Source organism: Cebus imitator, unplaced genomic scaffold, assembly GCF_001604975.1.
Source record: "Cebus imitator isolate Cc_AM_T3 unplaced genomic scaffold, Cebus_imitator-1.0 Scaffold55, whole genome shotgun sequence".
In the NCBI taxonomy this organism is placed as follows: Eukaryota; Metazoa; Chordata; class Mammalia; order Primates; family Cebidae; genus Cebus; species Cebus imitator.
The window spans coordinates 8,218,067-8,244,428 of NW_016107370.1; positions in this window are offsets into that span (position 1 = coordinate 8,218,067).

The window sequence follows — 26,362 nt, forward strand, 5'->3', positions numbered from 1 at the left end:
TAGTAGAGACGGGGTTTCACCATGTTGACCAGGATGGTCTCGATCTCTTGACCCTGTGAGCCACCGCGCCCGGCCCATAAGGTATAATATTCTTGAAGTAATATAGACAAGCATTTCAGCTAGGGAAGAGTAAGGCATTGTTATTCTAACCATTACTGGGAAACCTGCCTGTGTGAAGGCTGTTCCTCAGACTCCCTAGTGAGGTTTTTCCTAAAAAGATGACAGGTGATGTTTCTGATTGAGTGAATATAATTGTGACTGAATGAGCATGTTTATTTTGTTCTTGTTAAAGAACACATGATGTATGGATCATATTCAGTTTGCAAAATGTTTACCATCATTTGCAAAATGTTTTGTTGAACTGAACCACCAAAATTAATTTGAATGTGGAGAAAGGTAAACAAAACTTTGAAAAGCCATGTAATAGTAATCCAAATCAAGTTTCTCACTTAACTAGTTGGTTAAATCCTTAGGAAACTAAAATTAATTTCAAAAAGTTAAAATCAGTTCTGAATGTGATTTTTTTTCTATTTTCTGGATAAAGATATGTAAACTATACAGAAGCAATTAAGGAAGCAAATATAAAATTGAAAAATATCAATACATGAGAAAACATGGCATAAACCACATCTGAAATAGTGATTGTTACATAAAACAATAATTTTGTCTATGAGTGAGTTTGACAACAAGAGACTCTAAATAGACCACAGTTAATGGGTCCACAGCATATAAATAGGATCACAGGAAACTGAAGATGCGTTTTTGCATGTATCTTACATTTGAAAAATATCTGGCCACTTTATTTTTGGGAGGCTGAGGTGGGAAGATTTCTTGAGCCCAGGAGTTCAATGCTACAGTAGGCCATGATGGTTCCACTGTACTCTAGTGTTATCCTCCAGAGCAAGACCCTGTCTCCAAAAAACAAAACAAAACGAAAACAAAAGCTATATAAATGCGAGAAACAAATTTAAATAAAAATTAATTTTTTTTCTAATTTTTAGAGGAGGAAATGAAATATGGATTAATATCAGTCATCTTCACTTATTTGTCTTCTCTGCATCATTTATATTAGCTTTGATCTTTCATCAGAATATTCTGTATGACTGTTTTACTTTTTGAGTAAAGAGGGCAATGCTGAAAATAATTGCCACAATATAATTATGAGTGATGTTAAAATATTTGTGACTTTGTATAGATGAGATTTCTATGGGTAGCTATTTTTATTTAAAGTATTTTGTTGTAATATTGTGGCTTTGAATAAAAATTGAATGCAATGATTTTTTTTTCAAGTAAAGGAAAACATAAAAACTAATATCATGATTGTACTCTCATACAGCAGAAGTTCCAAAATTAACAGTTGGCAGATATACTTCAATTACAGAATCATTTCAAAAAAATGAATGTTCTATTGGATCTTCCCTTAAACCATATTTTCAAGAAAAAGAGCTTTTGTGTCTCCAAAGTTATTTTGTTAAAAGGACAGAACAGAGAAAAATGATAAAAGTTTCACATAAAAACTTTTTTCTTTTACATGAAAAAAAATTCAGATTGGAGAAGAAAAAAAGAATGCTTGCCATTACTTTTGTGATATCACTGTTAGCCCAGGGATGACTGAAGGGGTCCCAGATGTGTTCTTGTCTTGCAGTGAAGTATTCGGAATAGAGTATATGAGATGATAGAGAGAAATAAAGTAAGTTAATAGCGTGTTGTTTAAGAATTTGGTTATTGAGATGGATAATGCCAAACTTAGTATTTAATTACTTTTTTTAGGGTAATATACTAACAGGATTTTTTAAGTACTCAGCATCTTTTGATAGTTTAGATTTTCCATCAGCATTTATATGCTGGTTAGGTATTGCTTTTATTTTTATTTTTTAGTTGATAAAACACTACCCTTAAAAAAAATAAGAAGCAAGAAACAAAAGCTCTGACAAAGGCTTTGGGGTCCTCTTTTTTTTTTTTTTTTTTCAGTCTTCTTTCAGGCATTTGAAAGCATTCACACTTTCAAAATGTATGTCTTATTTTTATTATTTAATAACTGGTAGGAGGAAATCATTTATCAAAATAAAAGAGATAGTAAGAAAAAGAAAAACTGACATTCAAAAACAATAGATCTAACTCAGCAGAATACTGAGAAAATATCCAACTTTCATATTTGAATTCTATTAGAAGACAATTCTCCATGAGTCTCATGTTTCTTCATATCTGGTGAAAAGTTTTGCATTATTGAGTTAGTATTTCCCTCTGGAGCTAAGGACACACATGCTCACTGCACATTATAAATGATTCTGGTTCCCAAAGCTCAGGGCTCCTTTCATATGATGCAACCCATGATGTGTGCGGGTGCCATCTCTTCTTCTTTACATCTCCTTGTGGGAATGAGGATGTAGAAAATGGACACAAATATACCGATATTCTGGTCTCTGCTATTACTCTGAGTAATAACTGTCATTTGTTTCTGCCGTGTTATCTTATGTCTCTGGCAGCATTGATGAAACTGTGGCAGGCTCATATGCTTACTTTTGAGCTTATAAGTTGGAGAATATTTCAGATCCTAAGCTGTTCTTGATAGGTAGCAGGCTTTGTCAGATTAAAACTGATGTACGCCATTCTTCACCTGCAACCTTTGCACTTAAGTTTGCAAAGCCCACCCATTTGGGACAGGGTGGTAAGCCTTATCCTTTGACTTACGACACAATGGTCACTTTACAATACTGGTGGATATACCACAACAAAAGTATGAAATAGGCTTGCACGTTGGGACATTTGCTTTTATGAGTGTTCCATTGTTATGAGAACAGATCCAAGCTATGCAGCTGGACAATAAGAGATTTACAAAATAGACCTGAGTCACTGCTGTCACCACAGGGAAACCACTCTAGATTAGCTGAAAGCCAGCCAAGTCAGGAACCTCAGCCAAGGTCAGAAGAGCTACACAGTTGGCCCTAGAGAGTCGTTTTGACAAAATATATATACATATATATACACACATATATAATTTCTATTACATCTTTATTATTCCTTTCTACATTATCCCTTTACCATTTAGGCGGTAGACCATGTTAGTCCTAAAAAAAATTTTTAACTGAAATTAATTACTTAACAAAAAACTACTTGTGATTCTTCCTTAACTGTAGATATTATGATATGTACCCATGAAGTGATTACTTTTTATAAATTAGAAAATACAGACTATATTTAATATGGTATGTTTGTTTAAATATAAATTCATATTTGTGGAATGCTCTAGATTGTTTTTATGATGTAGATGTGCGTCTGTGTGTGTGTGTGACAAAACTCAGGAATTAATTTTATTCCCATCTGGGACTTGATAATTAAAGTAAATATCTTTGTCTTGGCAAAAATTTATGCTTGTCAAAGTCATTTAAAATTTGGGACAAATTTCAGAAGATTTATACTGTTTCTTATGTGAAAATATGACTCTCTTTCATCTAGTAAATATATTTTATGTATGTTAATATCTCCATTTCAAGGGATATATCAAATTAAGCAGATTTAATTCTCCTCTATAAGTTGTTGCCATCTCCTGTTTCTTATCTCAAGAAACTCACCATCTACCTTATTGATGAAATAAACTTTGGTGTCAACATCAGCTCCTACTTTCTATCATCTCCTCAATCCACTTAGTATATTATCTAAATCCTACCCCAAAATATTTCTCTAACGTCTCCTCTTATCTTTTCTTTTCTTTTTGCTTTGAGACAGCATCTTGCTCTGTCGCTCAGGCTGGAGGATGTGGCACTATCTCGGCTCACTGCAGCCTCTGCCTCCCAGGTTCAAGTGATTCTCCTTTCTCAGTCTCCTGAGTAGCTGGGTACAGTCAACCACTGCCAAGCCTGGCTAATTTTTGTATTTTTACTAGAGACGGGGTTTCATCATGTTGGCCAGGCTCATCTTGAGCTCTTGATCTCTGGTGATCTGCCCACCTTGGCCTCCCAAAGTGCTGGAATTACAGCCATGAGCCACCTCACCTGGCCTAACGTCTCCTCTTCTGTCCGTTAACAGGGCCATTCACTTATCTCCATGAAGTATTTCTCATCTCCTTAAAACCTATTACATTCACCTTGTAACAGCTGTGCCACATCCCTAATAGGATGCTCTTTTGCTATAAGACATAACTTTCATTAAATAGTACCCATGACTTTGTCTCATTTGAAGGACAAGTGTCAGATCCTCGGTAAACCTTAATTTTTTAATCTCCAACTTTACTACAGCTACCACATATATAACACATTTTACATGGTATCACAGTTGTCCCTGTACTTCCCTTTCCCCAGATTTCAAATTGTAAGCAACTGGTAATCAAATAGCTCAATAAATATTCAATGTAATAATAATTAATTATGAATATGAATTTTATCTATGAACAATGTTAAGGTAAAATACTAATTTTTGTTGATTGTCAGCTTAAGACAGGTGGATTTTACTATATGTATTTTTAAAAATATGATTAAAAATATGCAACAAACAAAACTCACAATTTTAAGATACTAATTTCACAGTAATGTCTCTTTAGCTCTTTGTAACTAAATATTCTCATATTTTAAAATAATCATAATTTATTCTCTTTTTAAAAATGATATATTCTGAGTATTACATACTATGAACTAAGGAATTTGCATTGTTTAGCTGTTTAAAATCTCATGACAATATTATTCAATGTTTGTTAGCATATTAGGTAGTCCATTTTTGAACATAGAAACAAAATTTTTAAATGTGAACTAAAATGTGCAAGATTGCATAGGTAGTAAATAGCAGTTGTGGAGTAAGGCCTCTCTGACTCCAAAATCTCAGACCTCTATACTGTTTTGCCTCACAGTGTAAAATAAATTTTTTTGCATTTGTCTTTAATTACTCCTTGGTGTTAGGTATCTGAATAATACTTTTTAATTCAAACTGTCATCTGATCTGAATAATATTAAATTGCTTTAGTCCTTTTTGGCTCTGGTAAACGTTTTTGTTTACTCAATAAACTTACCTTTACTAAAACTGTCATTGACTACTAGATTACACTATAATTTTCTGTAGCTGGGAATACAAAACGAAGCAGAGAGCTGAAGCAGAGAGCTGTCAGTACGGTAGCTTGGCTCTGTGAATGTTCTTTAATCTGAGTATCTTGTAAGTTCCCCCAAGAGGTAGATTTTGAGTGAATTGATGCATGTAATACATCAAGTTATGTGCAGGCAAAGTGAAGAGATTCAATGAAGTATGATAGATAACTATTCTGACAATTGTCATTCATTGTCTTATACAAATGTACTTTTTTCCACCTAGAATACATATAGTCATTCCTATTTTTCTATTTTTAGAAAAACCCAATTTCTAATATATGAAGTCAGAATTGTAGAGTGATTTAGTTAATGCTGGAACCAAACCATCCCATTTACACTACTTACTAGCTCAATGATCCTAGGTGAGTTATTTTACCTCTATTTCTCTTTCATAAGATAGAGATAAAAACAGAACTTAGGCTGGACATGATTCCTGCCTGTATTCCCAGCACTTTGGAAGGCAGAAATGGGAGGATCACTTGAAGCCAGGAGTTTGAAATCAGCCTGGGCAAAATAGCAAGATCCTATCTCTACAAAAGCGATATTAAAAAATCTTAAGAGAATAGAATCTGCCAATATTTTAGTTGTAGAGATTAAATACATTGATATATGCATGGTACTTTGAATATTGCCTGGCACACACACACAAAAAAACAAAACCTTACGTAGACATGTTGCCTATTATTAGTTGTGATTTAGGTTCAGAAAAGACCCTACCTAATGGCCACTAAATATATGTATCAAATTTTGTGTTATCTAAAGTGCTATTAATGAAATTGACTATGGTAGGCAAAATAGTTTCTGAAGATGTCTACTTTCTAACCCTTGAAACTTACGAAGAGGGACTTCTCAGATATCATTAGATTTACGGACTTTAAAATAGAGAATTATTTTGGATTATCTGGAAGATGCAATCTAATCACATGAACACTTAAGAGCAAAGCACATTATCCAGCTTGAGTTTGAATAAGGCAGCAGAGAAAGATTTGAAGTGTGAAAGGGATTTGACTTGCCCTTGCTGTAGTGGGTCACATGGAAAACATGAGAAAAAACGAAGACAGCCTCTAGATGCGAAGAGCAGCCTCTGGTTGACAGCAAAGCAACAGTGATCTCAGTCCTACAACTGCAATAAAACTGAACTCAAGAAACAAGCCTGTATGAGCTGGCAGTACACTGTTTCCTAGTTTTTCGTAAGGAATACTTCTGCCTGAATCTTGATTTCAGTCTTGTGTGACCCTTGACAGAGGGCCCAGTTGAACTCATAAGACCTTCAGAAACTGGCATAATGAAGTTATGTTGTTTTAAGCCACTAAGTTTGTAGTAATTTGTTATGATAGCAATATAAAATGAATAAAATACCTAAGCATTCTTTTGCCTCTTAATTGACAGAAAGTAATTAAGAAATGTTTAGCTTTGAAATCCTTTCTGATTCACAGTTCCAAATTTTCCACTTTCATCATTATACTACTTGAAACTTTAATGTTATCTTTTATACTTTAAAATTTGCATTGTAATTTTATTTGCTCATATTTTTACTTTTAAATGTTATTATATCTACTTTCTTCTCCTTCCTCCACCAGTCTAGTAGGAGATAAGCTATACGGTTAATTGGTTTTCATCTGTGAAACTAGCTGCTATTAAAATCCTAGTATTACATGGTTTTTCAAGAGAGAGAAACTTTAGTTTGTTTATCTTTTTGTTGTCACCTTTTAAAATGTCACCTGTTAGTGTTATTCTGTCTTCTGTCACTTTGGGCCACTCTATAAAGCAAATGTAACTATTTTTGTCTCTTAGTGACGACTGATATATTTACTCAATAAAGAAAGTTGGTAGGCCAGTACTAATTCTGCTCAATACAAATTTGCTTTATAATATTATGAGGGCTTATGGCCATTGGTTCTCTCTATATAAAGCCAATGTAGGCAATTAAATTTATTCTAAAATACAATAATATCATTCAGAGACAAAAATGTGCATAATTAATACTAATATTTGAGAAATTCATGGACATTTTCTTAACTATCATGTTTTAAGAAAAATACATAATTTTTGAAAAACTGATTACTATCTTTTGTTATTAATAAGATATTACTAAAACAGGAATTCAGCACTGTTTATTAATAGCACTTGATTATATTGGTAGAGTGTAAGAAATTATATATATATGTGTGTGTATATATACAATTTCAGATACCTATATATGCCCAGATTTTTATTCATTCTAGATTTCTCGAAATAGCAATTTTTGCTTTTTTGCTTGGAATTATAGCTTTAAAGAACAAAAATTACTGACAAGGGTTAGAAAATGTCCTTTGGCAAATATATTAGTTTTAATTATTTGTTCAACATATTTTAGTGGAAACCTACCAATGCCATATGTATTTTACTAATTGTGGAGAATATCTTATTGAAGAATACAGACAATATCTGTAACTTTATAAAACATAATGTATGCATACATCACAAGCACATTCCAGTTGCTAAATTATAGATTTTACAGAATTTTTCATGTTGAATAATACCACCTGGAGATTCATTTTATCTGTGGATAGCGTTGAGGAAAGACAGTTACTTCACAAATGAAGGCTTTCATAGTTTTTAGCAAATTTGTTAATTTTCGAGATAAGATAGTTTTGTATTTAAGATATGATATCCCCCAAGATATTACTCACTGATTACCCATTATCCAAAGTTATAAAAATCACACACTACAGTTTATGTTTGATTAAAAATAATATTATTGTACCCATTTGAAGACATAAATATTTCTCGTGGACTCTCATAATTTATCATCATACATACTTATGATAGGAATTTTTGAAGTTAATTCTTGCCAACTAATGCAACATAACCTAAATAATAGAGATCACATATAGTGTGTAATTTTAATTGATAAATATATAAACAAATTTTTAAAAACATAATTATAAATATATTCATACGTAAATAAATAATACAAAATAATGTACTAGTATTATAAACACTAAAAGTATTAAAATGTAAATCATATTGTCTCTTAAGGGAAGAAATACCTGTATTTTATAGGAAAAAAAGCAACAGATAAGCCAAGAGAAAAAAATAATAGTTATAATCTTAAGTTTTCAAATAATCACTAATTTAAAATTATATTAATATATTTTATGTATATTAATTTTAATATATAAATGTATGTATGTTTTGTATTTATTAATCTAATATCTTGTTGCTGTTCTAAAATTTTTGTTTTTTGTGATGAGGGTCTCACTGTGTTGGCCAGGCTGGAGTGCAGTGGTGTCATCTTGGCTGCCTTCAATGTCTGCCTCCCAGGCTCAAGTGATCGTCTCACCTCAGGCTCCTGAGTAGCTGGGACCAGCAGTGTGCACTACCATGCCTGGCTAATGTTTTGTATTTTTGGTAGATACAGAGTTTCCCTATGTTGCTTGGGCTGGTCTTGAACTCCTGAGCTCAAGCAATTCACTCATCTTGGCCTCCCAAAGTACTGAGATTACAGGTGTGAGCCACTGTGTCCAGATATTGTTGCTGTTCTTCCAAAAAAATGTTTTAAATTTCCACATTTCATGTAATTGCATTACTACTTAAAAATAATTTATGTAATTCCTATTGCTGAATGCTTATATGACTTTTACTTTTAAAATACTGAGATATTAAAACATAAACTTTATTCCATGACTTTTTTTTGCATTTTATATTTTGAGACATTGTTCTTTTTCTTTTTTTCATTGTGATTCCATTTTTCTCTGTGATCTTCATTCAATTTTTTATCAAGGTGGATCTTTTTCTTTTCTCCTTCAAAAAAGCTCTTTACACATTAAAGACATTAATAAGATTATTATTATTACTTGTTTGTTCTAGGCAATAGGATGAATTTTAGAGTGTATTTGTAGTTATTAGTTACATGTATTTCTGAAAAGCAATGAAGAATGGACCCACTTCATAGAATTACAGTGAAAAATAGAGAAATAAGGAATAAAAAGTAATAAATAAACATTGACTCAAGGAAAGCACTGAATAAATAACTATTATTATTTTTAGTTATATAATTATTTCTATCTGTTATTTTCTATTGCTTAATTTTATTATTTTGGAAATAAATATATATATGTATATATATGTGTGTGTGTGTGTATGTGTGTGTGTGTGTGTGTGTGCACGTATGTATTAAAATTCCTCATGCTAAAATCTACTTTTTCTTTTCTTAGGCTTAGATATGATCCTTTAAAGACCTTCTTCCCACATCTGTTTTATAAATATTCAGTAGTATGCACTAATGAGTTGTTTCAAATTTAAGTAGTATCTATCTGAAGTTTAGTGTGAGGTCATGTTGTGAGACAGGGATAAAGCTTCCTTTATCCTTCAAGGAATTCTCTGGCTTTTCCCACATTTTTGGTCTTCCCATTCTTAAACATGCTATGTTTAATTTTAAGAAATTATTGTAGGCACAGATCAGTTTATGAATTCTCGACTTTGTGCCATTGCTATTTCTCCCTCTCATGTCTCCTTAATTTTTTTTTTTATTTAATGTAATTTTCTAGTCAAGCTTTGGGTTGATTCAGTAATGCACACTCTGCTGCCCAGCGCTGGGCACTGCCCCTTCACACTCTGAGAGCTGCTTTGCCCAAGTTTGCTTTTTCTCAGCTGTTTAAATATAAAATGCTTGATTACCTAGATCCAATTTGGGACAACCCTGAAGGGTTCTTCTGGTTCCAACAGATTTGCTTTAAGGTCCTTTGATTTCCTTTGGGGCTATCTTGCAGCTCCACTCCTCTCTGAGCCCACTCCTTCCTCATTTCTCTCCCTTTCGCAGATGTGGCTCCCAAAGGCAATGAAATCTTCTCAGAGTTGAGAAGATTTCCTTTCCTTCTGAAAGGACCCAACTTACTACACATTTAATATTTGATAAGGCAAGACTTCTTGTTTCCTCCTTCATTTTCCAGGCTATTTGCTTAATTTTCTGCAGGTTTGTTTTAATTTAATTTTATAACATGGATATGAGAAAGCAAAAGGAAGAGAAGAATGCAGGAAGGAAAGACAGAAGAATGAAATGTGATTTGTGATCTTAGTTTGCTTGGACAATGAAGAAGTTCCCAGGATTGTGTCGTTTAGTGCTAATACCTTAAAGTACTGAGCAAACCAAGAAACAAAGACGTGGAAAGTACTGGTCACCAGTTAATACTGATTCTTTTAATCACAGATAATATAATTTCCTTACTTAATCAACTCTTTATTCCTGAAGTTTAATAGTGTATAATGGCTTCTGTTCATAATGATTCAATGTAATTATTACATTTATTCCTGAGAACTTCTTATTATTAATTATAAATGGATTCTTTTCTAACATTTGTATTTTTGAGTTGGTATTGCTGATATACAGAAAAGCTGTATTTTTGGTGGTTGACTGTGTTACTTGATTATATACTCTCCTTTTTCAATCAATAGCACCTTTTAAAAACTGAGTGTCTTAGATTATCCAGGTAGACAATTGTTACCTCTTTTATAGTCACCATAAAAAATAAAAAACAGCTACAATTTATTGGTAGTGCAAGGACAAATACCAAATTTTTAGAAGTCTTAACTCTCCTTATTGAAAATATGGGTATTTTTCTTCCCTCCTTTTTCTGAGAGCCCTTACTTTAGAAAATTTATAATTATAAATATTTTCTCCTCCCATTGAAACATATATACATTAATTTGAAGACTAGATAGGTCATTTACGAGCTCTATGACACAGAAATGTCTTTCTTAAGGATCTGAGTACCATCTTTGAAATGTAAACATCGAGGGGTATAACATCCCTATGTTTTAGCATCTTTTGAAATTTACAAACATAACTTAAGTGGTGCCTTCCTCCAAGTTGCAAAACTACTGCTTGTCATAATGATGTGAAAAGTTTTGAGTTTCCTTTAGATAAAGTCAAGTAGCTAATATAGATGGTCATATCTCATGGAATGTCAATAAGTTAAAAGAAAAAAATAGCTTGATGAACAAATAACTGCTAAATACTGTGCAAGATAAAGTTAACAAGTCACTGTATTGAAAACTATCTCAGCAGTATTTAAGATGACCATTTGAAAAATCAGACTCCATTTAAGATGACTATTTGAAAAATCAGTCTCCAGAAAGGTAAAGTACTTAGACTACTCAAATATTTGACAATGGAAGAAAACATTTTTTCATACATTTTCTCATTGAAGTCGTGATACTTAAAACAAGCCATGGTAAATGATGATTTGCACTGTTTATTACTGAGTTATTCCAAAAGATGAATTCATTATTTAATTTTTATACATCATCTGAATAATTGATGTGTTTTAGGAAGCGTCCATTTCTTAAAGCAATCTATTAAATCTTAATTATTTTCCCTTAATTATATTCCTAATTTTGCATATTAAAAATATGTTAAAGATTTAAGGATTTAAATTATATTTACGTATGTCACTAGCTTCTGGAGTAAGGTTCTTACTAAAATAGAAATAGGAAGGAAATATAAAGATAATATTTAAGAGCAAAAATTTTCTGTGGACTGTCTGTACTGATCTTCCATGATTCCATAGTCTTTGGAGTAGTATAACAAAAGTTGTGTCTGAATGACTCAGTTTATCTAAGGTAGAGATTCTATGTATCAAAGTTATCTCTCAAGAAAAGAATGTTTAAATATAGCAGAAACTTAAAGACTATGCTCTTCAAGATAAATATGCAGAAAATGGACCTGAATGCCATCTTTGAAATATAAACACTTAAATATGCAGAAAATATTATGCTAAGATTATGAAGATGTTTGATACCAACAATAGCTCATACAGACATCACACTAAAAAATAAAAATTGAATTAATGAATTTCAAAAGTAAAAGGCATGAAGGTCTTCATTGTCAGAAAGATAAGTTACATCATTATTATTTATATATTTTTTTCTTTGAGTCCAGTCTTTCTTCGAGACCTGCAGGAATGGCACTCCCCAGAAATTGTTTCAGTTGGATTGGCTCTGTCAGTTTCATTGGCTGTGTCACCTCACACTCTGACCTGCCGGATTCTCTTGATTCAATTTGTTTGTCATAGCCAAACCTATGTGCTATGAACCTTGAGAACCAGGTATTGGAGACTCACTTGGCTTGCCCAGCTGCATAATAAAGTACCATCAATAATCAATAGGAGGAATTAGTACCATCAGTAAAAATAAGATGACGTTAGTATCAATGTTGAATATTCCTAAATTCTATAAATTAATTTCTTCATAAATTACTAAATTACAGAGTATTAGCTTGTATAGTAAAATGTACTGAGACATTTTATTTCAAAATTAGAAGAATTCTCTTTGAGGAATTTCTTGAATACGTGGTAGTTCGTGATATTTTACTCAGTGTCGAGTTTATCGTGACAATTTTGTGGCAAAGAAAACGCAAATATAGTAAATGGATTTAGGTGACAAATAGTCATGGGGAAACAAAATAAAACATAACTCATGGTTTGGGCCTTTGCACATCAGATAAGTGATACAATATATACTCTAAGATAAGGACCTCATGTGGCACCTATGTTGCTGTCATTTTTCAGTAGCAAGGTGTAGTAACATATCAACCCCTCAGTTACTTTGTACATGCTTACTGAAAGAAGAAAATGATAGAAACTACCAGAAGAGGGAGCGCCCTACTGATGCACCATCCTCATCTCTTGCTGGGCTGTGGCAACTAGCCTAATAACTGGAAGAAAATAGTAGGTACCCGGAATCAAGCCAGGATACTTGGAAGAATTAGAGGCCTCTTTTAATATTTTCCTCTCTGTACAAAATGAGTTTGTACTTATAAAACTTATAGCAGTTTTTATAATTAACATTTTGGGGCTGTGATGGAAGTATACATTCTATCTGCCAGTGAGGGATGTGGGTAAATAATAGAAATGTGATAGAAAACCTTTGATAGCAGATATTATAGAGCATATGGTTGTGTGCCTCTTGGTTTTTAAAAAGCCACTGATAGTTGGGTGTCGATTGTAACTGCAGAATAACCTATATTGGCAGATTCCCCGATAATCAAGCATCATTTAATTCAATATTATCCTTAGAATGAGCTAGAGATTATTATGCCATGGGAAGAAAGTAGTTACATTCAAAAGTGATTCTAGTTAAATTTTAGGTTTCTTTTTATCAGAGAAAGGCAAGAGCAAAGGCTCTAGTTTATTTCTAGACACAAATAAAATAAAAACAAAGATCCGACAACATCTTTTAAATAAAGAATAAGGGTTTCTTTGTGAATTATTATTTCAGTATGACTCAACAAACATTTCTGTTTAACCTACGTATTGACACACCCATGTTACACATATATTAAAAAAATCTAAATTATTATGTTTGTCTATAATTTACTTATGTGGCAACATTATCAAAAAAACTGCATTCATATACTATGGTATTTACAATGTAAAGATAGTTTATACAAATTTATTCTTATTAGAGAATTGTTTACAACTTAAGACAGATGTAATGATACAAATGTAAGAAAAATAATCAGCACATTATTTGTAGACATAAAAATGGTAAATAAAAGTATATATACATGAAGAATAAATAGAATGTAGATTGCTAAGATAATTGATGACAAGATTCTGGAGGAAATGAGAAAGCAGGAAAATAGGTCTATGATATCAAGTTCCAGAATGTACAAAGGTTAATCCTCTTGAAAGTGGAAAATAGAACCTAGCAATGCTTCTGAATTTCAGAATGCATGAATGTCTCTCTGGTTTGCTTCTTTCTCAATATGAGCTCTATTTGCTCTTCCGTATAAGTATAAGCATTGTATATGAGAATACATGTCTTTATGTTGACAATAACCATCTTCAAATAAATAAACTGGTATGGCTTTCCAACACTCATTATAAAAAGCATGCTAGTAGAACATATAGTAATTATTATTATAATGTAAAAAAGAGCGTAAGTATTTTAAAAATCTGTAACTATTCTTTAATTTTTGTTGTGATTTCTGAAGGACATAAAATATAAAAATTTGCTATAAAATATTAAAAGGATATTTGAAATTTAAATTATAAATATTTTACTTGAAAATTCAAATTTAAAGTTACAAGAATTGTTCTTGCTTCATCACACATCTTTGAGTTTGTTCTCAGATTTTCATTTTGTGCATTTAAACTGGTTTCATAGCCTTCTTCTATCTTAATAAAATCATTACCTACATTCTCCAGCAAATAATTTTATTGAATATACATGTTTAAATATCACAGGCATTAAAACTAAACCTCAATTTCAGGAAGAATTTACTGTATTTTAAAGTGGATTATGTTTAATCTCCGTAGAGACTTATTGACTTAGACTTTAAAAAATGTTTTCAGCCTTTGTGAATTTTGGAAAATATTTCAATTTTCAAGACTGTGGCTCCATAACTAGAATTTAACTATACACAAAGAAGAATTAAATAAAAATAAATATAAAAACTGTAAATTTGGAAAGACTTGTGAACACTATAATTTATTAGTTCTAGCTCAGTTTTACACAGACTTAGCTTTCTAATTATGAGGTAAAGTCTGTCGTGCATTACAAGTAGTTAGAAAAAATAAAAATTGGTATAACATGAAGTACAGATATTGAAATATCTTTTAGAGTTACTTGCTAATTTTTATCATTCATATATTTTAAAAATGAGATAAGACAATTCACAATATGACATATGTATCTCATTTCTTCTGTATAATCTGTCCCGGTATTGAGGTTTTGTTATGTATATAATATATTACTCATTTATGCTATAGAGAGTGTTCTGAGCTCTTTATTAAAAAGTTGTTCTGTAATTAAAAAAAAAACAAAATAAGTACTTATAATCCGTATTTGTATTCCACTTTAACAGTGTTTCCTTTCAATACTTAAACATACCTGCTCATTTGAATTACTACTTCATGCTGTGTAGACAAACTACAAAGCAAACATTTAACATACTTTTCAGGAAAATGTCATTTATTTTAAGCTTATTAATCCTTTAAACTTCTTAAATATGCTTATCTTCAGTAGTCAGAGATTAATATTTATACTACTCTACAGTATATTTTTGCTTTTTTTCAAAAATGTGCATGATGTTTGATAATTTAAAATGACACACTTTGTTGTTTAGAGACCTCATCTTCATTTTTTGGGATACAGTAATTATTTTCAAAAACATTCTGTGATAATTATAGTACTATTAGTAACAATAGCAGCCATTTTCATTACAAAATTATACTTGCAGACTTTATGGATGACATGATTTCTGAGATTTGTCTCATAGTATTTCAGTGAAGGAAGAAATAAATAAGGACAGAGATGAAATAAATTTGACCATGACTTCAATAACTGTGGAATCTATGTAAATAGTATGTAAGTGTTTAATAACCTACTCAACTTTCATATAGTATAGAAATTCTCTGAAATAAAAATTTTAAAATATGATATAATTTATACAATATCAGCTTTCAACATTCAATCATTAGATTATGATTACCACAAAATGAGATTATGACAATTTCCATTCTGAAACAAGAAAACTGAAATTACAAAAGTATTGTCTCATATCTTCACCTCGTTGCACATATAATTACTTATATATGCAACATATGGGGCTTTTGCTTATAAATATGCATGCATTAAATATATGTCGATATGTAATTTATATATGCAAAATATATGGTAGAGACTTCTAGAGGTCTTTATAATGCCTACTCTTCTCTTCTATAGTAATGAAGTGTTTGGCTAAGCTCTTGCTATTAAGTTCTGCCATGTGAATTAATTCCAGCCAAGGGACAAGGAGAAAAAGTTTGACATCCACATTTCTGGACACATTTTTCATGTGTAAGAGCTTATTATTTCTTTCTGTTTGTCACTTCCCAGAAGCTAGAATGCAGATATGATGAGGTTTTTCCCTCTTTGCCTTATAGGGTAATGCCTTAGACATTGTGCCAAAAATAGAAAGTCTGGGATACCCTATGGCATCCAGCAACCATCCTAGGTTTGAACTATTAGGTAACATGGAAATAAATAAATTAAAAAAAAAAAAAAAAAATAGACTGTTGGGAAAAGCAGCAAAGGAAAAAGGACTTTCAAAGTGCCTACATAAATTGGTTATGAGTAACATATAAACAAGGAAAAACAAGCTGCAGAAGGCTGCATGAGGCCTCTGGGGAGGAAGTTCTCTCCATGCCTCATGTTCCAGTGCAGGGTGACCTAGGCTCTGTTACCATAAACATTGTGCTCAAGGATGTAAAACCCCTTCTTAGCACTGTCACATAGGCAGACCTGTAGGCTCCTTGTAAGGCCCGAGTTCCACCAGCTGCACATATATAAGAAGTCAAAGATAACCACATGTTCTTGTTTTGTGAAACTCCCAAACTGCCACTGTTATCTATCTTTAGAATGATACACCAGTTCCAGCTCACTGATTCAATTCTGGCTCATTGATTCACTCCACCATCACTCCACCCCTACCCTGTAGATTAAAGTGATTGTAACCAATAAATAGAGTGGATGATCAGAGCTCAGGGCCTTCACTGTTTCCTTCAAAGTAATACGTGATGGCCCCTTGGTCTCACTGTCTCACTTAACCTGTCTTTTTCTCATTCCTTTGTTGCCACTGAACTCTGGGTGCCCATGGGTGATGTAGGGCTGACCCCCTACATTCTGGGGCCCAATGTGGGACTCATGGATGTCTACATTCTGGTGTCCAATGAGGGGCTCATGGATCCCTACACTCTGGCCCCCAACATGTGGGGCTCATAGATTCCCTACCTAATCTCACTTGTATCTAGAATCTGAGTGGTGAATACCAAAGGTGATAAAGGGTAGAAAACAAGAAAAAGTAGGTTAAAGAGTACAAATTTGCAACTAGGTAGGGTGAACAGGTCTAGAGATCCTATGTACCTCCTGTTTACTATAATTAATACTATTGTATTAGACACTGAAAATTCACCTATGGAGTAAATTTTAGATGCTCTCTCACACACACCCACACCCACAAATCAATACATATATACACAAAAGATAACTATGGAAGGTCATAAAAATGTAAATTTGTCTATAGTCATTTCACTATGTATATGTATATCAATCCTTTATGTGGTAAATTTTAAATATATGCTAAAATAAATTTAACATATATCAATGACTGAATACATTTTAAATGAACTCTGATTATTTTCTTAATACATCCTATACACTGGGTGTAGAAATATCTCTCAATATAATGAAAAGTAATTCTTAAAATGCCATATATACTTATGTTTAAAAACAATGTTTAATGCTGTCTCCATCAAGCTACCATTGACTTTCTTCACAGAATTAGAAAAAAACTACTTCAAATTTAATATGGAACCAATAAAGAGGCTGTATAGCCAAGGCAATCCTAAGCAAAATGAACAAAGCTGGAGGCATCGCTCTACCTGACTTCAAACTATACTACAAGCCTACAGTAACCAAAACAGCATGGTACTGGTACCAAAATAGATATGTAGACTAATGGAACAGAAGAGAGGCTGCAGAAATAACACCACACATCTACAACCATCTGATCTTTGACAAACCTGACAAAAACAAGCAATGGGGAAAGGATTCCCTATTTAAAAAATGGTGTTGGGAAAACTGGCTAGCCATATGCAGAAAACAGAAATTGGACCCCTTCCTTATACCTGATACAAAAATTAACTCAAGATGAATTAAAGACTTAAACATAAGGCCTAAAACCATAAAAACCCCGGAAGAAACCTATGCAATATCATTCAGGACATAGGCATGGGCAAAGACTTTGTGACTAAAACACTAAAAGCAATGGCATCAAAAGCCAAAACTGGCAAATGGGATCTCATTAAACTAAAGACCTCTGCACAGCAAAAGAAACTATCATCAGAGTGAACAAGCAACCTACAGAATGGGAGAAAATTTTTGTAATCTATCCATCTAACAAAGGGCTAATATCGAGAATCTACAAGGAACTTAAACAAATTTACAAAAAAAAAAAAAAAAAAAAAAAAAAAAAAAAAAAAAAAAAAGTAGGAGAAAAGAAAAAATTTTTATCAAAAAAAAAAAAAAAAAAAAAAAAAAAAAAAAAAAAAAAAAAAAAAAAAAATTAAAAAAAAAAAAAAAAAACAAAAATCAAAAAGTAGGTGGATGATATGAATAGGCATTTATTAAAAGAAGACATTTATGTATTAAAAGAAGACATTTTCATTTATGATGAAAAAAAGCTCATCATCACTGGTCATTAAAGAAATGCAAATCAAAACCTCAATGAGACCATCTCACTCCAGTTAGAATAGTGATCATTTAAAAAGTCAGGAAATAAGAGATACTGGAGAGGATGTGGAGAAATAGGAATGCTTTTACAGTGTTGGTGGGAGTGTAAAATACTTCAACCATTGTGGAAGACAGTGTGATGATTCCTCAGTGATCTAGAATCAGAAACACTATATGACTCAGCCATCCCATTACTGGGTATATACTCAAAGGATTATAAATTATTCCACTAAAAAGACACATGAACATGTATATTTATTGCAGCACTATTCACAAAAGCAAAGACTTGGAGCCAATCCAAATGCCCATCAATGATAGACTGGATAAAGAAAATGTGACACATTTACACCATGGAATACTGTGCAGCCATAATAAAGGATGAGTTCATGTCCTTTCCAGTGATATGGATGGAGCTGGAAACCATCATTTTCAGCAAACTAACACAGGAACAGAAAATCAAACACTGCATGTTCTCACTCATAAGGGGGAATTCAACAATGAGAACACATGGACGCAAACTGGGGCCTGTCGGGGGGTGGGAAGCTAGGGGAGGGATAGCATTAGGATACATATCTAATTTAGATGACAGGTTGATGGGTGTAGCAAATCACCATGGCATGTGTATAGCTATGTAACAAACCCGCACGTTCTGCACATGTATTCCAGAACTTAAAGTATAATTAAAAAGAAATGTTAACTATGTAAAATTTGAGTATATTTTTTATCCAATATTAAAATGTCCTGTCCATGAGGCTGACTTGTAGTGAACATGAATCCATTAATAACTAGAAAAATCAGAGTACTGTAACAGAAGATATTCAGTTACATGAGAGGAAAGTTCATAGAAATTTGTTAAGTTCTGTGGTGTGGGGAGCATATTTTTCAGATTTTACTCATAAAGAAAGGAGGTCTCTCCTGACAAAATAACAAAATTAAATTAAATTATAAAAATAAAATTTCCTCTCCAACAACCACAAGCCTCATTTCTTCATTGCTCAGAATCAATCAGTAAACCATTCCTGGGTTACAGTCTAGCCAATAGTTAAATGACTTGGCATTAAAACAAATTCTTCTGTTTTAGAAACACAGATATTGTAGATGTGTTATTCAACTGTGAACTCTGCATAACAGCAGAAGGAATAGCTGAGAATTCTCCGCTATCGAATTCCAGTCGAGAAAAGAAGCTGTTCCTAAGCAGAAAAACATAAAATTACAGAAGAGAATCAAAGAACACATAACCAGTGACCTAAAGGAGAGTTTAAGAAGCTGGTCAGGGAGATCTCTCTTCATCATATGTTGAAGTATCTCAGTACTTTCCTAGCGAGGAGGAAAGAGACATTAGCACAAAGCTGTGACACACATTACTTACAGTGTTCTTTCCGTATGTCTCTCTTCCTTCTCTTTTGCAAATTTTAGAAAATATATTCTGTTCTTTTTATGGAGTAGGTGGGTTTAAGCACTGTTGATTTCTTTTTTTGTTGTTTTCCATTTCTGTCTTGAATTAAATAACTTATTTAGTTATTAAATATGTGTTGGAATACACCCAAATATCAACTATGTATGTATATATAGAGATGTATGTGTGTGTATATATATACATATCTCACATATTACAATAGCTGCCAAAATCATTCTGCTCAGTGGGTAGAAGAAATATCAGAATACCCTACAAACTGTCTTCTGACGAAGACTTATTGCCATCTGGGTAGACTACACATGGTATCTACAATAAATGCTCAGAACACATTTATTGAATAATATCTGAAAAATGAGGAATTAATCCATTGAAACAAGGCTTCACATTTTAAACTATAATACATTCTTATATTGCCATTCTTTGTTTACTTCTATAAGAAATAACAGTAAGATTGTTGTAACCATTCATAGAAAAGCCTATGTGTTTCTTTGGACTTCAAGCTTCATCTTAAACATGTAGAGAGCAGGAAAAAGCATTGTTTCTAACCTTACAAGAAAAAAAAATTTACAAAGAGTGAGAAACTGGGTAAATTACAAATACATGACTTAAAAAACATTCAGAGAACTAAAGATTCTGATATCTAGGAAAAGACAAACATTTAATCTGATATATTGGGAAAGACAAGTCCTTACAGGGACTGAAAAAAAAAAATTTTAAAGACCTAAATCATGTGCGTACCTGGGGCATAGTCTGCTGGATGCTCTCTAAGCCAGTGAGAAGATTCAGTTAAGTATTTTTAATGAATTGCTGAAGGCCAAGTGTGGCTAACATTAAAGTATGAAGCTCAGGGGGCCTCTGACATAAAAAAGTTTGCTTGCTTCTACAATCTTTTCTTCTCTGAAATCCACCATGATTTTACAGGGAAGATCGACCAGGGACCTAAGAAGTCTTCCCTCATGCTGCAAGAAGGAAAGATTGGCAGACATTGTTGAGGCTCCTCCCATTTCCATCTTCCCTACCTACCCAATGGGAAAAAAAAAAAAAAAAAAAAAAAACACGAAACTTTTTCCTCAGAGGAAAGAACCAAAAACACTGTGTCAACTTAGGACTGGTAAAAACTTGTCTAGAAAGAAAGAGGAAAATACATTCTTTAACCCTGTTGAAGGGGCAGGAGAACTTGTCAAGATGCAGACTTGAGATCAGGTACAACAGGGTCTGCTGAACACAGAAGCTTAATCAGAATATCTGAGAATGCCCCATTTCCCCTGCTCCACACCAATGCACTACCAAGCACCAAATTGAAATCACAGTGTAGTCCATCTGATACAGCTGTGGTAGAAATCATCTGAGTAACAGCAGAAGGGGAAGACCCAGGGCCTACTGGAGAATGGATATTTGAGAGGAAGTCCCTGGAAATGAGTCCCTCTGGCACACTGGCCTTAACTGTAACAACAAACTTCAATCCCAAATGAACTCTGGGCTGGATCAACACAAATTCTCATACAAATACTTATCATATGATAAGCTGTACTTACCTTTGTATCTAAAACATATTTAGCTCAGCATCTAATGTTCTACATAATATACCTGGCTTTCAAAAAATATTAAAAGGATATGCAAAAGGAAGACAAAAAGCAATCTGAAGAAACAAAATAATCATCAGGTACAGATACTGAATCTTTTAGACAAGGAGTTTAAATTGACTGTGATTTACACATTAAAGCCTCTTTTGGAAAATGGTGATGAAGTGCACAATAAGATGGATAATATCTTATAAAAAGAATACATAGTGTTATAAATCAAAACACAGGAATATAAATGAAAAGGCTTACCTGTAGACTCAACATGGTTAAAGAAAGAATTTGCAAACATGAAAATTGGTTTATAAAAATCATTCGAGGGGAAAAAAGAGTAGAAAAAAATGTATGGGAGTATCTAAGCTTGATGGGGCAATATAAAATTGTTTAAAATGCGCCTAATTAGAACCTCAGAAGAGAAAACAGTGCAAATGATAGCTCTGAAGACACAATGAACAAGAATTTTTCTTATTTAGTGACAGACACCAAACAACAGACAAAAATAGTTCAGAAATATTAAGCAAGACAAACATTAATTGCAAGCATATCAAGCATAGCATATTCATTTAAGCAGCTAAAAATCAAAGACAAAAAACAAAAACAACAAAACAAACAAAGAAAATATTGATAGCAGCCATGGGGGAGAAAATATTATCATACTTAGATACAGGGATAAGAATTTTGGTATATTCCTCCGCAGGAAACATTTAAGAAAGAAGACATTGAAGTTACATCTTTAAAGTACTGAAAGAAAAGTAAAAAACTAAAGAAAGAACTGTCAATCCAGAATTTTATACCAGCAAAACACATCCTCCAAAAGTGAAAAAAAAGAATTTCTCATATTAATAAAAACCAAGGCAACCTTTATTGTATGATTTCCCTAAATTCTTAACTTCAGTCTAAGCATAAGAAATTCAAACACAAATTGAGGAGCATAAAAAATACCTGACTAATATTCTTCATATTTGTCAAGATCATAAAACTAAAGAAATCCATGGGAAAAAGTCAAAGGCATGAAGAGATTAAGGAGACATTAGGACTAAATGCACGTTTGTATTCTGAATTGGATTCAGCAATGGAAATAAAACATTATTTGAGCAAGTGAAAAAATCTGAACAAAATCAGTAATTCTTTGGATTGTACCAAGGCTAATCTTCTAGTTTTAATATAGATGGTTACATTAATATTAACTTTAGAGGAAGGTAGGTGAAGAAAATGAGAGACTATTTTTTTGTGCTTTTTTCAATTCTTTTATGAATATGAAATTATTTTAAAATAAAATTACTGAAAAGTCATGTCCAAACGGACTTCTTTCTTTAAATGTTTAAAGATGCTGGAATTATCTACCTTCTGTTAATTCCTTCTGTTGGTTGTTAAGATAGAATGAAGATAATAATTTCAATAAAATTTCCATACTAAATAATATTTTTCCTTTACTATCTCAAGCTATCATCTTTCATCTCTTTATCATTTAGGATTAGTGTCACTGCATGTGTCAGAAAACAAAAACAGAAAGAAGCAAGTAAACAAACAATCAAAAAGAGACAGTCGCTTAAATTAGGTAAAATTTCTTTGTTTTTCGTTTGTAAAATTTTGTAAAAAATGTTCAGAGATGAATATCCCTGGTTATATGGAGGGTCAGCAGTGTCAGAGACCTAAGACCTTTCTAAATTCCTATTCATTTTTAAACTCAAATTTTAGCCAACATTTTTGGTTTTAGACTGTAAGCAATATAAAGAGATAGGAATGCCTTCTCTCCCGTGTTTTAGGAAAAATTATTGGAAAATTGACAAATCATTTTTGCTTAGATATCATTGGCCAAAACTTATTAGCATGGACACAACTAACTTCAATAAGACCTGGTATATTTAATCATTTGGCTGGTTAATAGGAGCCCAGATAAAACCTACAGTGTTGTTATTCAGATGAGAGAGACACATATTGAGAGACAATGACATGTTTGCCAAAATCTCCCTCTTGTTCCAGTCAAGCTTCTTAAAACATGGACTATGGTTGACATCTCATTAATTTTTTAAGTATATTAATAATTTTTAAGTCCAAAATTCAGTATGTTATGTAATGGCCAGAATAAGTGGTATGTTTCATATTTCATGTACTTACATGGTTTTACCTTCTTCTTAATAACCATGCCTGCTTTAAAGGAAAAATTTATTGAGTTCTTGTTACATGCTGGCTATAGTTTAAAAAGCTATGAAGATAGTCCAAACAAAACGTAAAGCAATATCTACAATAAATAATATACATAAATAAATGATATTATTTCAAATAGTTATCAATGTTACAAAAATTAAATAGGAAAATGGAGAGTAACCAGAGGCAGGAAAAGATGTATTTTAAGTCGAGGACATGGGTGACACAATTGGGCAATGTCTTCAATGTTGAGAAAGATCCACACAAACATTTTGGAAAAAAAATTAGCCTAGGCCAAAAGGAAAGAAAATGTTAAAGACATGAATCAGTGTATTCAGATACCCTGGAAATGTTCAGAAAGACCAATACATAATGTAGCACTGTGGATAACAGCATAAATGATTCAGAAAACTAGATGGATGTGCCTTGGGATGCCTTATAGATGGGTAGCAGTTATATGGATTTTTTCTTTTTTTAATTTTCAATATTTTATTTTTTATTAACAAATAATTTTACATATTCATGGGGTACATATTTTGATATGTACAATGTATAGTGATCAGATAAATTTTGTTGCAAGTTTATCCATGTTAATTATGATATCCATCATCTCAAATATTTATTTTATTTTTATTATACTTTAAGTTCTAGAGTACATGTGCAGGTTTGTTACATAGGTATACATGTGCCGTGATGGTGGTTTGCTGCATCCATTGCCCCATTATCTATGTCAGGTATTTCTCCTAATGCTATCCCTTCCCAATCCCCCAACCCCTGCTATTCCCCTCCTATCCCCCCACCCCCCTGGCCCCAGTGTGTGATGTTCTCTTCTCTGTGTCCATGTGTTCTCATTGTTCAACACCCACTTATGGGTGAGAACATGCGGTGTTTGGTTTTCTGTTCTTGTGTCAGTTTGCTGAGAATGATGGTTTCCAGTTTCATCCCTAAGTTCAATCAGAAGCCACTAATATTTAGGTAGAGGAATGTCATAATCTCATTTATATCTAGAGAAGATATTGCAGTTGTGGAACAACTATAATAAATGGAAATAAGGTGAAAAATCTATCACACAGTAAATCAAGTAGGATTTAATTAGGAACAAGCAGGATCACCCATTCTACATATTAAACATGTAACATATCATGGCATTAGTCTAGCTTTATAAGTAAGAGCGAATAATACCACAGTAATTAATACCTTCTTTCTAAATTATTACATGAAATAATTAAAATTTGCAGTTTCTTTCATTTTTATTACTTCTTGTATAAATATTTTATATATAATTTATCAAGCTTTTACTTATTTAAGTATTTGTCTACCAAACTAAACTTACAGCATTGTATGGCTAGCACTGCTTATTTTAAATCTCAGTATCATTTTCTACTTTTATTCCCCTAAACCAAGCCAAAGTAGAGGTGTCCTTGATTTTTTTTAGTTATTATCCTAATAATGTGAGTAAAAGTCATTAGATTGACTGTAATCATTATTGACAAGACAAACAACTACAATCATTATTGACAACACAGACTCAAATGGTACTTAAGGTCAATAAATGTATAAGAAAATCCCATCCTACTACTAAAAAATAGCTAATTCAATTGACTAATAAAAGTTGGTGTAATAGTCCATTCTCACATCGTGTAAGGAAGTACCCAAGCCTGGGTTTTTTATAAATTAAAGAGGTTTATTTGACTCACAGTTCTGTATGGCAGGGAAGGCCTCAGGAAACTTAAAATCATTGTGGAAGGGGAAGCAAACACATTTTCCTTCACAAGGTGGTAGGAGAGTGAAGTGCCAGCAGGGGAAAGGCCAGATGCTTACAAAACCATCAGATCTCATGAGAACTCACTCTCACAAGAACAGCATGGGGGAAAAAAAAACCATGATCCAGTTACTTCCCACTGGGTTTTTCCCACAACACATGGGCATTATGGGAACTACAATTAAGATAAGATTTGGGTGGGAGCACAGCCAGACCACATCAGTTGCTATTTTACATCAACCATCCTCATCTTTTAAAGTGAGAAGATAAAAATTGCTAGATTGTTAGGGGTCTGGCTATAAAGCTTTGAATAAAATCATGATAATTCTGGTTGTAGAAAAGTCAAGCATATCTTTGTAATTGCAAAATTGATTCAAATAATTTGGGCTTCTGCCAAGAGTATATGTTGGATCCTGTGTTCAAACTCAGTTGATGAAATTTTTAAATAGAATGATTGAAAATATTTTTATATTTGATTATATTCTTCTCACTATTTGGCATGCGATGATTATATAAATGATTCTTTTACTTGTATACTAATTGAAGGAAGGACTAGTTCAAATAAAAAGTGAATGTGTCCAAAAAAAAATCACTTTATTTGCCAAATCCTCACATTAAATGAATTGGATAAAGAATGAAGAATGAATCAGCTACTGTGAAAATACTGGTGGTTGGTCTGAAATGACATATTTGTGAAAGTGAGAGAATTGACAATATTTTAAATTGCTTTTCACAGCGAGAGTTCTTGGACAAATCTATATTATTGGGTGTCTATGCTAAGTTTGATGTTCTTGCTGTTATATAATGCATTGCTTTAGAAAACATTAAAATCTGCCCCTTAAGAACAGTTATATAAAGTTGTATGCTGATTTATTAAGCCTATTTATGAGTATCATAATATTCACCAATGATATGTTAACTTATTCAGAAATTATTTTTTTTCCCATTTATTTTATTGCATTTTAGGATTTGGGGTACATGTGAAGAACATGCAAAATTGTTGCATAGTAACACACGTGGCAGTGTGATTTGCTGCCTTCCTCCCCATCACCTACATCTGGCATTTCTCCCCTTGCTATCTCTCCCCAGCTTCCCACCCCCCACCGTCCCTCCCCTATTTCCCCCC